Raw genomic sequence first — 12,949 nt, 5'->3', positions numbered from 1 at the left:
CTCATGTCCCAGCAGTGATTTTCATTCACATATTGAGAAATGCAAGGACATCGATTTCAAATTGGATCATAAGAACTTGCGGGTCATTTATAAGAAAAGTGACATCTACAACACTCTGTCACACGTCAAAGACAAGGATAAAAACACACTCCTCGAGGATATTAAATCTGCCCGAAAAACTCTCGTGAGCCTGGCAGAAAGTTCATTTGGCCTGCGTGACGATCACTTGGACCGTGGAAAGCAGACGATCGATTCTTTCATATTTCTGCCAGCAGTACACGATAACGTTTGTGAAATATTACAGAAGGAGTGGAAAGAAATGGTCAACTACAGTTCCATGACACCCATCAGAGAACACATCACTGAAGGATTCAACAGTGCTGTAGTTCATCTTTTTAGAGAAGAGTTAAAATCATGTCTGGGGAACAGCAGCCCCCTGCAGCTTCACCGTGTTCCTCTCTTGTCACTGAGAAGCCTGTAAAGAGCCTGGGGAGGTGGTAAAGAGCCCAACTGAATGACAAGTCACGTGTGAAAGAGATGCTTAACCGAGCAGAGACGCGGCTAAGAACCCTGGAGAAGAATGACCTTCCAGGGAAGTACTGTATGAGGCCTGGGGCTAGCAGCATGGAGTCCTTCCTGGACTCCGCTGGCCACTGCTCGTGTACGAGGTCTCCTTGTCCACAGTAGAAGCTTTGGGAAAACCAACAACTTCCTGAGGAGGTGGCCGTCTGTCCCCAGAAGCATCTGCTCTATGGGCTTGTACAGTTCAGGGAGTAAGCTGCGGCTGCCAATGACGTCAGCCGTGGAGGAGTCCAACACTGCCAAGTCCGGCTAGCCATGATGCTGCGAGACAGTGAGGACGAGCTGGTTCGGCAGGCAGATATCATCGTCCGGACAGGACGCAGGCCTACGGCTAGCGGAAGAGTGGCTTCAGCATGCTGACATCGTGGGGACGGTGAACCAGGGAAGGATGGGCCTGGGCTGCATTGCCAGTTCAAGCTGGAAGGACGCAAAGCAAGAGGACCGGCGGGCTGTGGTGCAGAACAGCTGGACCCGTTGGGAGAGTGTGCGAAGAGGATCTCTGAGATGGAAGGACGTCTGGAATATGGAGGAGCACCGGATCAAGTGTCTGGTTTGTTCCGTCTAGGATGTCCTACCAACACACCTCCAAAAGATAGAGGCTAACTGAGAGTCCCTGCTGTTTGCTGTGTGAGAGACCAGCCAACCTGGAGCAAGACTGACGGACGGGAGATTCAGATGGCGGCATGATCAGGTGCTGGCCCAACCGGCCGAGGGATTGGAGAAAGAGAGGAATGGAAAGAACACCAAGCTACGAGCAAAAGGCCCTCGACTCATCAGCTTCCTCAGGCCAGGGGAAAAGGCAGGCAAGGAGGCTGTTGGTACACGGACCCTCGCTACGGCAAACAACGAGGAAATGAGAGCGGCCTTTCGCCCTGGATTAGTAGGAGAATTGTATCAACTCTTACAATTAAAGATACATTAGCACTTGACAACTACATAAAAAACATGTATCCTTGAACCACATTGTACATTAAAGCTCCAAGTGTAAAGGAAATTTGTCTGTTTCATTATTTCAAAAACACTTGCACATATGCTCATTATGAATTTATACATATTTTCATACAGAAATAGATTTCTAATCACATTAACACACGTGTATTATCTGAGGTAAAAGCCACATGCTGTGCAACAGCTTGTTCATTCTGGCTCCTTTTTAGTTCCCAAACAAGTACTGGTGATATTCAAAAAATTTTTAGTATAAATTACTAAATGGTCATTTTAAATGTTGAATTGATAAGATGGCTTATCAAGTTAAAATCAGATTTTCCATGTCTGAACTTTCTCTGCCACCACACACCAGTTGGGTTTTTAATAAAAAATGTAAAAAAAAACAACCTCCGATTTCAGTGTGCCAAAGGTTTTTCTTAATGTCATAGAAGAGTCATTGTCTCCTTTGTGTTGGCTTGGACTTTGAGGTGCTACTATTAAGCTATAAAATACGAAATGGGTGCAAACTTCTGACTGCATAAAGAGTCATGTTGAAAGCTTTTTTTCCTCTTAATTAAAAAGAAGAGCAACGTCTTCACCAGTTTGAATGAACTACTGACCGACAATGTAAATGTAAAGATTGATTGACATTATGAGAAACAACTGGATCACTAAAGTCCTCTACTGTAGTCTGATATTATAACATGAAGACATTTAACTTGAATAACCAGGTCATTTTACACACCGTAGCAGAACAACAGTGGAAGAACAGTGGAAGGTATTTGATTACTAAAAATGTTGCAACACTTGGCACTATGCCTGGTAGTACAGCGGTTAGTGCTGCCGCTCTGTAATGAGAAGGTTGAGAGTTCGAGCCTGCCTGCTGACAAGAGAAGTATCTGTAATGCAAAATCCTAAAGTATTAACCTGCTCTCTCCACTAATATAAGGGAAAATAGTCGGTATTCAAGATACCGAACAATGAATACCGAAAAACAAGTCTGACAAATTTGCCCAGTAGTGCAGCGGTTAGCTGTACAACTTCCACAATGAAGTCAGCCTGCAAGGAGAAGGTTGAGAGTTCGAGCCTGGGCTTGTACAGTTCCAAGAGTAAGCTGCGGCTGCCAATGAAGTCAGTCGCGCGGAGAAGTACAACACCAACACCGATGCTGCGAGACAGTGAGGACGAGCTGGTTCGGCAGGCAGATATCATCGTCCGGACAGGACGCAAGCCTACGGTTGGCAGAAGAGTGGCTTCAGCATGCTGACATCGTGGGGACGGTGAACCAGGGAAGGATGGGCTTGGGCTGCATCGCCAGATCAAGCTGGAAGGACGCAAAGCAAGAGGAGCGGCGGGCTATGTTGCGGAAGGATATCCAAGTGTTGCGCATGAGACAGCAGGACTATTGGACCAGTGTGCGAGGATGATCTCTGCTCTGTTTCGTCTAGGATGTCCTACCAACACACTTCCAAAAGACAGAGGCTAACTGAGAGTCCCTGCTGTTTGCTGTGTGAGAGACCAGCCAACCTGGAACACATCCTGTCATCATACCGAGCAAGACTTACGGACGGGAGATTCAGATGGCGGCATGATCAAGTGATGGCCCAACCGGCCGAGGGATTGGAGAAAGAGAGGAATGGAAAGAACAACAAGCTCCGAGCAAAAGGCCCTCGACTCATCAGCTTCCTCAGGCCAGGGGAAAAGGCAGGCAACGAGGCTGTGTGTACACGGACCCTCGCTACGGCAAATGACGAGGAAATGAGAGCGGCCTTTCGCCCTGGATTAGTAGGAGAATTGTATCAACTCTTACAATTAAAGATACATTAGCACTTGACAACTACATAAAAAACTTGTATCCTTGAACCACATTGTACATTAAAGCTCCAAGTGTAAAGGAAATTTGTCTGTTTCATTATTTCAAAAACACTTGCACATATGCTCATTATGAATTTATACATATTTTCATACAGAAATGGATTTCTAATCCATTCATTTGTGTTGGCTTGGACTTTGAGGTGCTACTATTAAGCTATAAAATACCAAATGGGTGCAAACTGCTGACTGTATAAAGAGTCATGTTGAAAGCTTTTTTTCCTCTTAATTAAAAAGAAGAGCAACTTCTTCACCAGTTTCAATGAACTACTGACCGACAATGTAAATGTAAAGATTGATTGACATTATGAGAAACAACTGGATCACTAAAGTCCTCTACTGTAGTCTGATATTATAACATGAAGACATTTAACTTGAATAACCAGGTCATTTTACACACCGTAGCAGAGCAACAGTGGAAGAACAGTGGAAGGTATTTGATAACTAAAAATGTTGCAACACTTGGCACTATGCCTGGTAGTACAGCGGTTAGTGCTGCCGCTCTGTAATGAGAAGGTTGAGAGTTCGAGCCTGCCTGCTGACAAGAGAAGTATCTGTTCATCCTGAAATGTTTTTCACTCATACATTGAAAATGCAAAATCTAAAGTATTAACCTGTTCTATCCACTAAGTGATAATAGTCGATATTCAAGATTCCGAAAAATGAATACCGAAAAACAAGTCCGACAAACGTAACCGAAAAATCGTAAATATATCAGACCTCTCTACGGCCACAAACTGTTGATCGGTGGAGTAGCGCAATACAATTGTCAGAACCTCCAGTAAAATCAACCGCCTGGTTTCACCAACAGACTGAGCTGCTGGAGGATAAACAATTTATCCCTGAAATGTAAGTCAATATTCACAATATTAACATTAAACAATAATAATACATAAGTACGACAAATGGATAAAAATCGGACTTTACAGACCGCAGATCAAGGACACAACAGAAGTGAACAAGAAATGGATATTTGGGAAAATCAAGGCTTGGAGGATGTTGAACATTCAAACCTCACAAACAACTCAGATGTGATGAAGAGTATTCAGCTGTTAGAAGACAGTTGGAAACAAGAAACAAACTGTCGGGACAAAACAGAAACGTATCATCGCATAATGGGACGGTTTCCATCTAAAGGAGAGGAAGATGGTGATGATGCTGTGTACTCAGAGACAGTACGGCAATCATATAAAGAAGATCTAAATACAAAAGTACATGAAGGAGACAAACAATATGCCACTGCCATCGTCCTCATGAAAAACAACGAGGAAAAGGTTTTTCAAGCAGTTCATCCAGATTTTCAAAACAAAAAGAAAGAGTCTGGCCCTCCATACACCAAAGCGGACCAAAGCGGATCGACTATTAAAAAAGTAACACACAGTGAAGAAATTTTAATCAAACAACTGGATGACTTTCTACGCCGTAATGGAACGATGGCGGAACGCATTTCAATTTATACACATAACAGCCCCTGTTTGAAAAGGGAGGACCAAAGTGTCCCTTGTATGTTTCAGCTTTTACACAAAGCCTATGAATGGCGTGAACTTTATGAAGTGTCTACAGATGTGGCATTCACAAAGCTGTGGGGACTAAGTGGTCCAAATTATTTTAAAAATCTCAACTATTCCATCATCTCATGTCCCAGCAGTGATTTTAATTCACATATTGAGAAATGCAAGGACATCGATTTCAAATTGGATCATAAGAACTTGCGGGTCATTTATAAGAAAAGTGACATCTACAACACTCTGTCACGCGTCAAAGACAAGGATAAAAACACACTCCTCCAGGATATTAAATCTGCCCGAAAAACTCTCGTGAGCCTGGCAGAAAGTTCATTTGGCCTGCGTGACGATCACTTGGACCGTGGAAAGCAGACGATCGATTCTTTCATATTTCTGCCAGCAGTACACGATAACGTTTGTGAAATATTACAGAAGGAGTGGAAAGAAATGGTCAACTACAGTTCCATGACACCCATCAGAGAACACATCACTGAAGGATTCAACAGTGCTGTAGTTCATCTTTTCAGAGAAGAGTTAAAATCATGTCTGGGGAACAGCAGCCCCCTGCAGCTTCACTGTGTTCCTCTCTTGTCACTGAGAAGCCTGTAAAGAGCCTGGGGAGGTGGTAAAGAGCCCAACTGAATGACAAGTCACGTGTGAAAGAGATGCTTAACCGAGCAGAGACGCGGCTAAGAACCCTGGAGAAGAATGACCTTCCAGGGAAGTACTGTATGAGGCCTGGGGCTAGCAGCATGGAGTCCTTCCTGGACTCCGCTGGCCACTGCTCGTGTACGAGGTCTCCTTGTCCACAGTAGAAGCTTTGGGAAAACCAACAACTTCCTGAGGAGGTGGCCGTCTGTCCCCAGAAGCATCTGCTCTATGGGCTTGTACAGTTCAGGGAGTAAGCTGCGGCAGCCAATGACGTCAGCCGTGGAGGAGTCCAACACTGCCAAGTCCGGCTAGCCATGATGCTGCGAGACAGTGAGGACGAGCTGGTTCGGCAGGCAGATATCATCGTCCGGACAGGACGCAGGCCTACGGCTAGCGGAAGAGTGGCTTCAGCATGCTGACATCGTGGGGACGGTGAACCAGGGAAGGATGGGCCTGGGCTGCATTGCCAGTTCAAGCTGGAAGGACGCAAAGCAAGAGGACCGGCGGGCTGTGGTGCAGAACAGCTGGACCCGTCGGGAGAGTGTGCGAGGATGATCTCTGAGATGGAAGGACGTCTGGAATATGGAGGAGCACCGGATCAAGTGTCTGGTTTGTTCCGTCTAGGATGTCCTACCAACACACCTCCAAAAAATAGAGGCTAACTGAGAGTCCCTGCTGTTTGCTGTGTGAGAGACCAGCCAACCTGTAGCAAGACTGACGGACGGGAGATTCAGATGGCGGCATGATCAGGTGCTGGCCCAACCGGCCGAGGGATTGGAGAAAGAGAGGAATGGAAAGAACACCAAGCTATGAGCAAAAGGCCCTCGACTCATCAGCTTCCTCAGGCCAGGGGAAAAGGCAGGCAAGGAGGCTGTTGGTACACGGACCCTCGCTACGGCAAACAACGAGGAAATGAGAGCGGCCTTTCGCCCTGGATTAGTAGGAGAATTGTATCAACTCTTACAATTAAAGATACATTAGCACTTGACAACTACATAAAAAACATGTATCCTTGAACCACATTGTACATTAAAGCTCCAAGTGTAAAGGAAATTTGTCTGTTTCATTATTTCAAAAACACTTGCACATATGCTCATTATGAATTTATACATATTTTCATACAGAAATGGATTTCTAATCCATTCATTTGTGTTGGCTTGGACTTTGAGGTGCTACTATTAAGCTATAAAATACCAAATGGGTGCAAACTTCTGACTGCATAAAGAGTCATGTTGAAAGCTTTTTTTCCTCTTAATTAAAAAGAAGAGCAACGTCTTCACCAGTTTCAATGAACTACTGACCAACAATGTAAATGTAAAGATTGATTGACATTCTGAGAAACAACTGGATCACTAAAGTCCTCTACTGTAGTCTGATATTATAACATGAAGACATTTAACTTGAATAACCAGGTCATTTTACACACCGTAGCAGAACAACAGTGGGAGAACAGTGGAAGGTATTTGATAACCAAAAATGTTGCAACACTTGGCACTATGCCTGGTAGTACAGCGGTTAGTGCTGCCGCTCTGTAATGAGAAGGTTGAGAGATCGAGCCTGCCTGCTGACAAGAGAAGTATCTGTTCATCCTGAAATGTTTTTCACTCATACATTGAAAATGCAAAATCTAAAGTATTAACCTGTTCTATCCACTAAGTGATAATAGTCGATATTCAAGATTCCGAAAAATGAATACCGAAAAACAAGTCCGACAAACGTAACCGAAAAATCGTAAATATATCAGACCTCTCTACGGCCACAAACTGTTGATCGGTGGAGTAGCGCAATACAATTGGCAGAACCTCCAGTAAAATCAACCGCCTGGTTTCACCAACAGACTGAGCTGCTGGAGGATAAACAATTTATCCCTGAAATGTAAGTCAATATTCATAATATTAACATTAAACAATAATAATACATAAGTACGACAAATGAATAAAAATCGGACTTTAGAGACCGCAGATCAAGGACACAACAGAAGTGAACAAGAAATGGATATTTGGGAAAATCAAGGCTTGGAGGATGTTGAACATTCAAACCTCACAAACAACTCAGATGTGATGAAGAGTATTCAGCTGTTAGAAGACAGTTGGAAACAAGAAACAAACTGTCGGGACAAAACAGAAACGTATCATCGCATAATGGGACGGTTTCCATCTAAAGGAGAGGAAGATGGTGATGATGCTGTGTACTCAGAGACAGTATGGCAATCATGCAAAGAAGATCTAAATACAAAAGTACTTGAAGGAGACAAACAATATGCCCGTGCCACCGTCCTCATGAAAAACAACGAGAAAAAGGTTTTTCAACCAGTTCATCCAGATTTTAAAAACAAGAAGAAAGAGTCTGGCCCTCCGTACACCAAAGCGGACCAAAGCGGATCGACTATTAAAAAAGTAACACACAGTGAAGAAATTTTAATCAAACAACTGGATGACTTTCTACGCCATAATGGAACGATGGCGGAACGCATTTCAATTTATACACATAACAGCCCATGTTTGAAAAGGGAGAACCAAAGTGTCCCTTGTATGTTTCAGCTTTTACACAAAGCCTATGAATGGCGTGAACTTTATGAAGTGTCTACAGATGTGGCATTCACAAAGCTGTGGGGACTAAGTGGTCCAAATTATTTAAAAAATCTCAACTATTCCATCATCTCATGTCCCAGCAGTGATTTTCATTCACATATTGAGAAATGCAAGGACATCGATTTCAAATTGGATCATAAGAACTTGCGGGTCATTTATAAGAAAAGTGACATCTACAACACTCTGTCACGCGTCAAAGACAAGGATAAAAACACACTCCTCGAGGATATTAAATCTGCCCGAAAAACTCTCGTGAGCCTGGCAGAAAGTTCATTTGGCCTGCGTGACGATCACTTGGACCGTGGAAAGCAGACGATCGATTCTTTCATATTTCTGCCAGCAGTACACGATAACGTTTGTGAAATATTACAGAAGGAGTGGAAAGAAATGGTCAACTACAGTTCCATGACACCCATCAGAGAACACATCACTGAAGGATTCAACAGTGCTGTAGTTCATCTTTTTAGAGAAGAGTTAAAATCATTTCTGGGGAACAGCAGCCCCCTGCAGCTTCACCGTGTTCCTCTCTTGTCACTGAGAAGCCTGTAAAGAGCCTGGGGAGGTGGTAAAGAGCCCAACTGAATGACAAGTCACGTGTGAAAGAGATGCTTAACCGAGCAGAGACGCGGCTAAGAACCCTGGAGAAGAATGACCTTCCAGGGAAGTACTGTATGAGGCCTGGGGCTAGCAGCATGGAGTCCTTCCTGGACTCCGCTGGCCACTGCTCGTGTACGAGGTCTCCTTGTCCACAGTAGAAGCTTTGGGAAAACCAACAACTTCCTGAGGAGGTGGCCGTCTGTCCCCAGAAGCATCTGCTCTATGGGCTTGTACAGTTCAGGGAGTAAGCTGCGGCTGCCAATGACGTCAGCCGTGGAGGAGTCCAACACTGCCAAGTCCGGCTAGCCATGATGCTGCGAGACAGTGAGGACGAGCTGGTTCGGCAGGCAGATATCATCGTCCGGACAGGACGCAGGCCTACGGCTAACGGAAGAGTGGCTTCAGCATGCTGACATCGTGGGGACGGTGAACCAGGGAAGGATGGGCCTGGGCTGCATTGCCAGATCAAGCTGGAAGGACGCAAAGCAAGAGGACTGGCGGGCTGTGGTGCAGAACAGCTGGACCCGTTGGGAGAGTGTGCAAGGATGATCTCTGAGATGGAAGGACGTCTGGAATATGGAGGAGCACCGGATCAAGTTTCTGGTTTGTTCCGTCTAGGATGTCCTACCAACACACCTCCAAAAGATAGAGGCTAACTGAGAGTCCCTGCTGTTTGCTGTGTGAGAGACCAGCCAACCTGGAGCAAGACTGACGGACGGGAGATTCAGATGGCGGCATGATCAGGTGCTGGCCCAACCGGCCGAGGGATTGGAGAAAGAGAGGAATGGAAAGAACACCAAGCTCCGAGCAAAAGGCCCTCGACTCATCAGCTTCCTCAGGCCAGGGGAGAAGGCAGGCAAGGAGGCTGTTGGTACACGGACCCTCGCTACGGCAAACAACGAGGAAATGAGAGCGGCCTTTCGCCCTGGATTAGTAGGAGAATTGTATCAACTCTTACAATTAAAGATACATTAGCACTTGACAACTACATAAAAAACATGTATCCTTGAACCACATTGTACATTAAAGCTCCAAGTGTAAAGGAAATTTGTCTGTTTCATTATTTCAAAAACACTTGCACATATGCTCATTATGAATTTATACATATTTTCATACAGAAATAGATTTCAAATCACATTAACACACATGTATTATCTGAGGTAAAAGCCACATGCTGTGCAACAGCTGGTTCATTCTGGCTCCTTTTTGGTTCCCAAACAAGTACTGGTGATATTCAAAACATTTTTAGTATAAATTACTAAATGGTCATTTTAAATGTTGAATTGATAAGATGGCTTATCAAGTTAAAATCTGATTTTCCATGTCTGAACTTTCTCTGCCACCACACACCAGTTGGGTTTTTAATAAAAAATGTAAAAAAAAACAACCTCCGATTTCAGTGTGCCAAAGGTTTTTCTTAATGTCATAGAAGAGTCATTGTCTCCTTTGTGTTGGCTTGGACTTTGAGGTGCTACTATTAAGCTATAAAATACGAAATGGGTGCAAACTTCTGACTGCATAAAGAGTCATGTTGAAAGCTTTTTTTCCTCTTTATTAAAAAGAAGAGCAACGTCTTCACCAGTTTGAATGAACTACTGACCTACAATGTAGATGTAAAGATTGATTGACATTATGAGAAACAACTGGATCACTAAAGTCCTCTACTGTAGTCTGATATTATAACATGAAGACATTTAACTTGAATAACCAGGTCATTTTACACACCGCAGCAGAACAGTGGAAGAACAGTGGAAGGTATTTGATTACTAAAAATGTTATAACACTTGGCACTATGCCTGGTAGTACAGCGGTTAGCGCTGCAGTTCTGTAATAAGAAGGTTGAGAGTTCGAGCCTGCCTGCTGACAAGAGAAGTATCTGTAATGCAAAATCCTAAAGTGTTAACCTGCTCTCTCCACTAATATAAGGGAAAATAGTCGGTATTCAAGATACCGAACAATGAATACCGAAAAACAAGTCTGACAAATTTGCCCAGTAGTGCAGCGGTTAGCTGTACAACTTCCACAATGAAGTCAGCCTGCAAGGAGAAGGTTGAGAGTTCGAGCCTGGGCTTGTACAGTTCCAAGAGTAAGCTGCGGCTGCCAATGAAGTCAGCCGCGCGGAGAAGTACAACACCAACACCGATGCTGCGAGACAGTGAGGACGAGCTGGTCCGGCAGGCAGATATCATCGTCCGGACAGGACGCAGGCCTACGGTTGGCAGAAGAGTGGCTTCAGCATGCTGACATCGTGGGGACGGTGAACCAGGGAAGGATGGGCTTGGGCTGCATCGCCAGATCAAGCTGCAAGGACGCAAAGCAAGAGGAGCGGCGGGCTATGTTGCGGAAGGATATCCAAGTGTTGCGCATGAGACAGCAGGACTATTGGACCAGTGTGCGAGGATGATCTCTGCTTTGTTTCGTCTAGGATGTCCTACCAACACACTTCCAAAAGACAGAGGCTAACTGAGAGTCCCTGCTGTTTGCTGTGTGAGAGACCAGCCAACCTGGAACACATCCTGTCATCATACCGAGCAAGACTTACGGACGGGAGATTCAGATGGCGGCATGATCAAGTGATGGCCCAACCGGCCGAGGGATTGGACAAAGAGAGGAATGGAAAGAACAACAAGCTCCGAGCAAAAGGCCCTCGACTCATCAGCTTCCTCAGGCCAGGGGAAAAGGCAGGCAACGAGGCTGTGTGTACACGGACCCTCGCTACGGCAAATGACGGGGAAATGAGAGCGGCCTTTCGCCCTGGATTAGTAGGAGAATTGTATCAACTCTTTAGGCCAATTAAAGATACATTAGCACTTGACAACTACATAAAAAACTTGAATAACCAGGTCATTTTACACACCGTAGCAGAACAACAGTGGAAGAACAGTGGAAGGTATTTGATAACTAAAAATGTTGCAACACTTGGCACTATGCCTGGTAGTACAGCGGTTAGCGCTGCTGCTCTGTAATGAGAAAGTTGAGAGTTCGAGCCTTTCGCTGACAAGAGAAGTATCTGTTCATCCTGAAATGTTTTTCACTCATACATTGAAAATGCAAAATCTCACCTACAGAGAGGGCACTGTCAAACAGCGGACTCGATGCTGTCACCAGTCGGATCCGCACACCGGACCCGCAAGAGAGGACATTGTGAAACAGTGGACTCGATGCTGTCACCAGTCGGATCCGCACACCGAACCCGCAAGAGAGGACATTGTCAAACAGCGGACTCGATGCTGTCACCAGTCGGATCCGCACACCGAACCCGCAAGAGAGGACATTGTCAAACAGCGGACTCGATGCTGTCACCAGTCGGATCCGCACACTGGACCCACCTACAGAGAGGGCACTGTCAAACAGCGGTCTCGATGCTGTCACCAGGCGGATCCGCACACGGGACCCGCCAGAGAGGGCACTGTCAAACAGCGGACTAGATGCTGTGGCTTGGGCTGCATCGCCAGATCAAGCTGGAAGGACGCAAAGCAAGAGGAGCGGCGGGCTATGTTGCAGAAGGATATCCAAGTGTTGCGCATGAGACAGCAGGACTATTGGACCAGTGTGCGAGAAAGGAGAAAGAGGAATGGAAAGAACACCAAGCTCCGAGCAAAAGGCCCTCGACTCATCAGCTTCCTCAGGCCAGGGGAAAAGGCAGGCAAGGAGGCTGTGGGTTCACGGACCCTCGCTACGGCAAATGACGGGGAAATGAGAGCGGCCTTTCGCCCTGGATTAGTAGAAGAATTGTATCAGCTCTTTAGGCCAATTAAAGATACATTAGCACTTGACAACTACATAAAAAGCTTGTATCCTTAAACCACATTGTACATTAAAGTTCCAACTGTGAAGGACATTTGTCTGTTTCATTATTTCAAAAACACTTGTACTTGCAACAGGAGAAAGTGGACCATGGGACATGGAGCTGTATAAACAATACAGGCTGGATAAACTGCACAGCGCACACGTACACACTCACATGCGCACACACGCACACGCACGCACACACACACACACACACACACACACACACACACACACACACACACACACACACACACACACACACACACACACACACACACACACACACACACACACACACACACACACAGCTACACTATACTCACGTATTTGAACGTCATTCTTTGAGTCTTGTGCACCACCAAGTCTCCAATCAGTTAATTCTCCAACCATAATAGCCAGTCCACTCTGTCCCACTGAGCTCCTTTTTAAACA

General features: G+C 45.2%; 1 long non-coding RNA gene across 1 annotated transcript; it reads left to right on the top strand.

Annotated features, from left to right (window-relative positions):
• Positions 1–7,035: 7,035 nt before the first annotated feature.
• On the top strand, positions 7,036–11,510 carry LOC141774815 (uncharacterized). The gene is made up of 2 exons (XR_012595472.1): positions 7,036–7,079; positions 10,775–11,510. It is a non-coding gene; the product is annotated as an uncharacterized LOC141774815 (long non-coding RNA).
• Positions 11,511–12,949: the final 1,439 nt, after the last annotated feature.

This window comes from Sebastes fasciatus, chromosome 10 (genome assembly GCF_043250625.1).
Source record: "Sebastes fasciatus isolate fSebFas1 chromosome 10, fSebFas1.pri, whole genome shotgun sequence".
NCBI classification, from domain to species: Eukaryota; Metazoa; Chordata; class Actinopteri; order Perciformes; family Sebastidae; genus Sebastes; species Sebastes fasciatus.
This window is presented reverse-complemented; position numbering and strand designations above follow the sequence as displayed.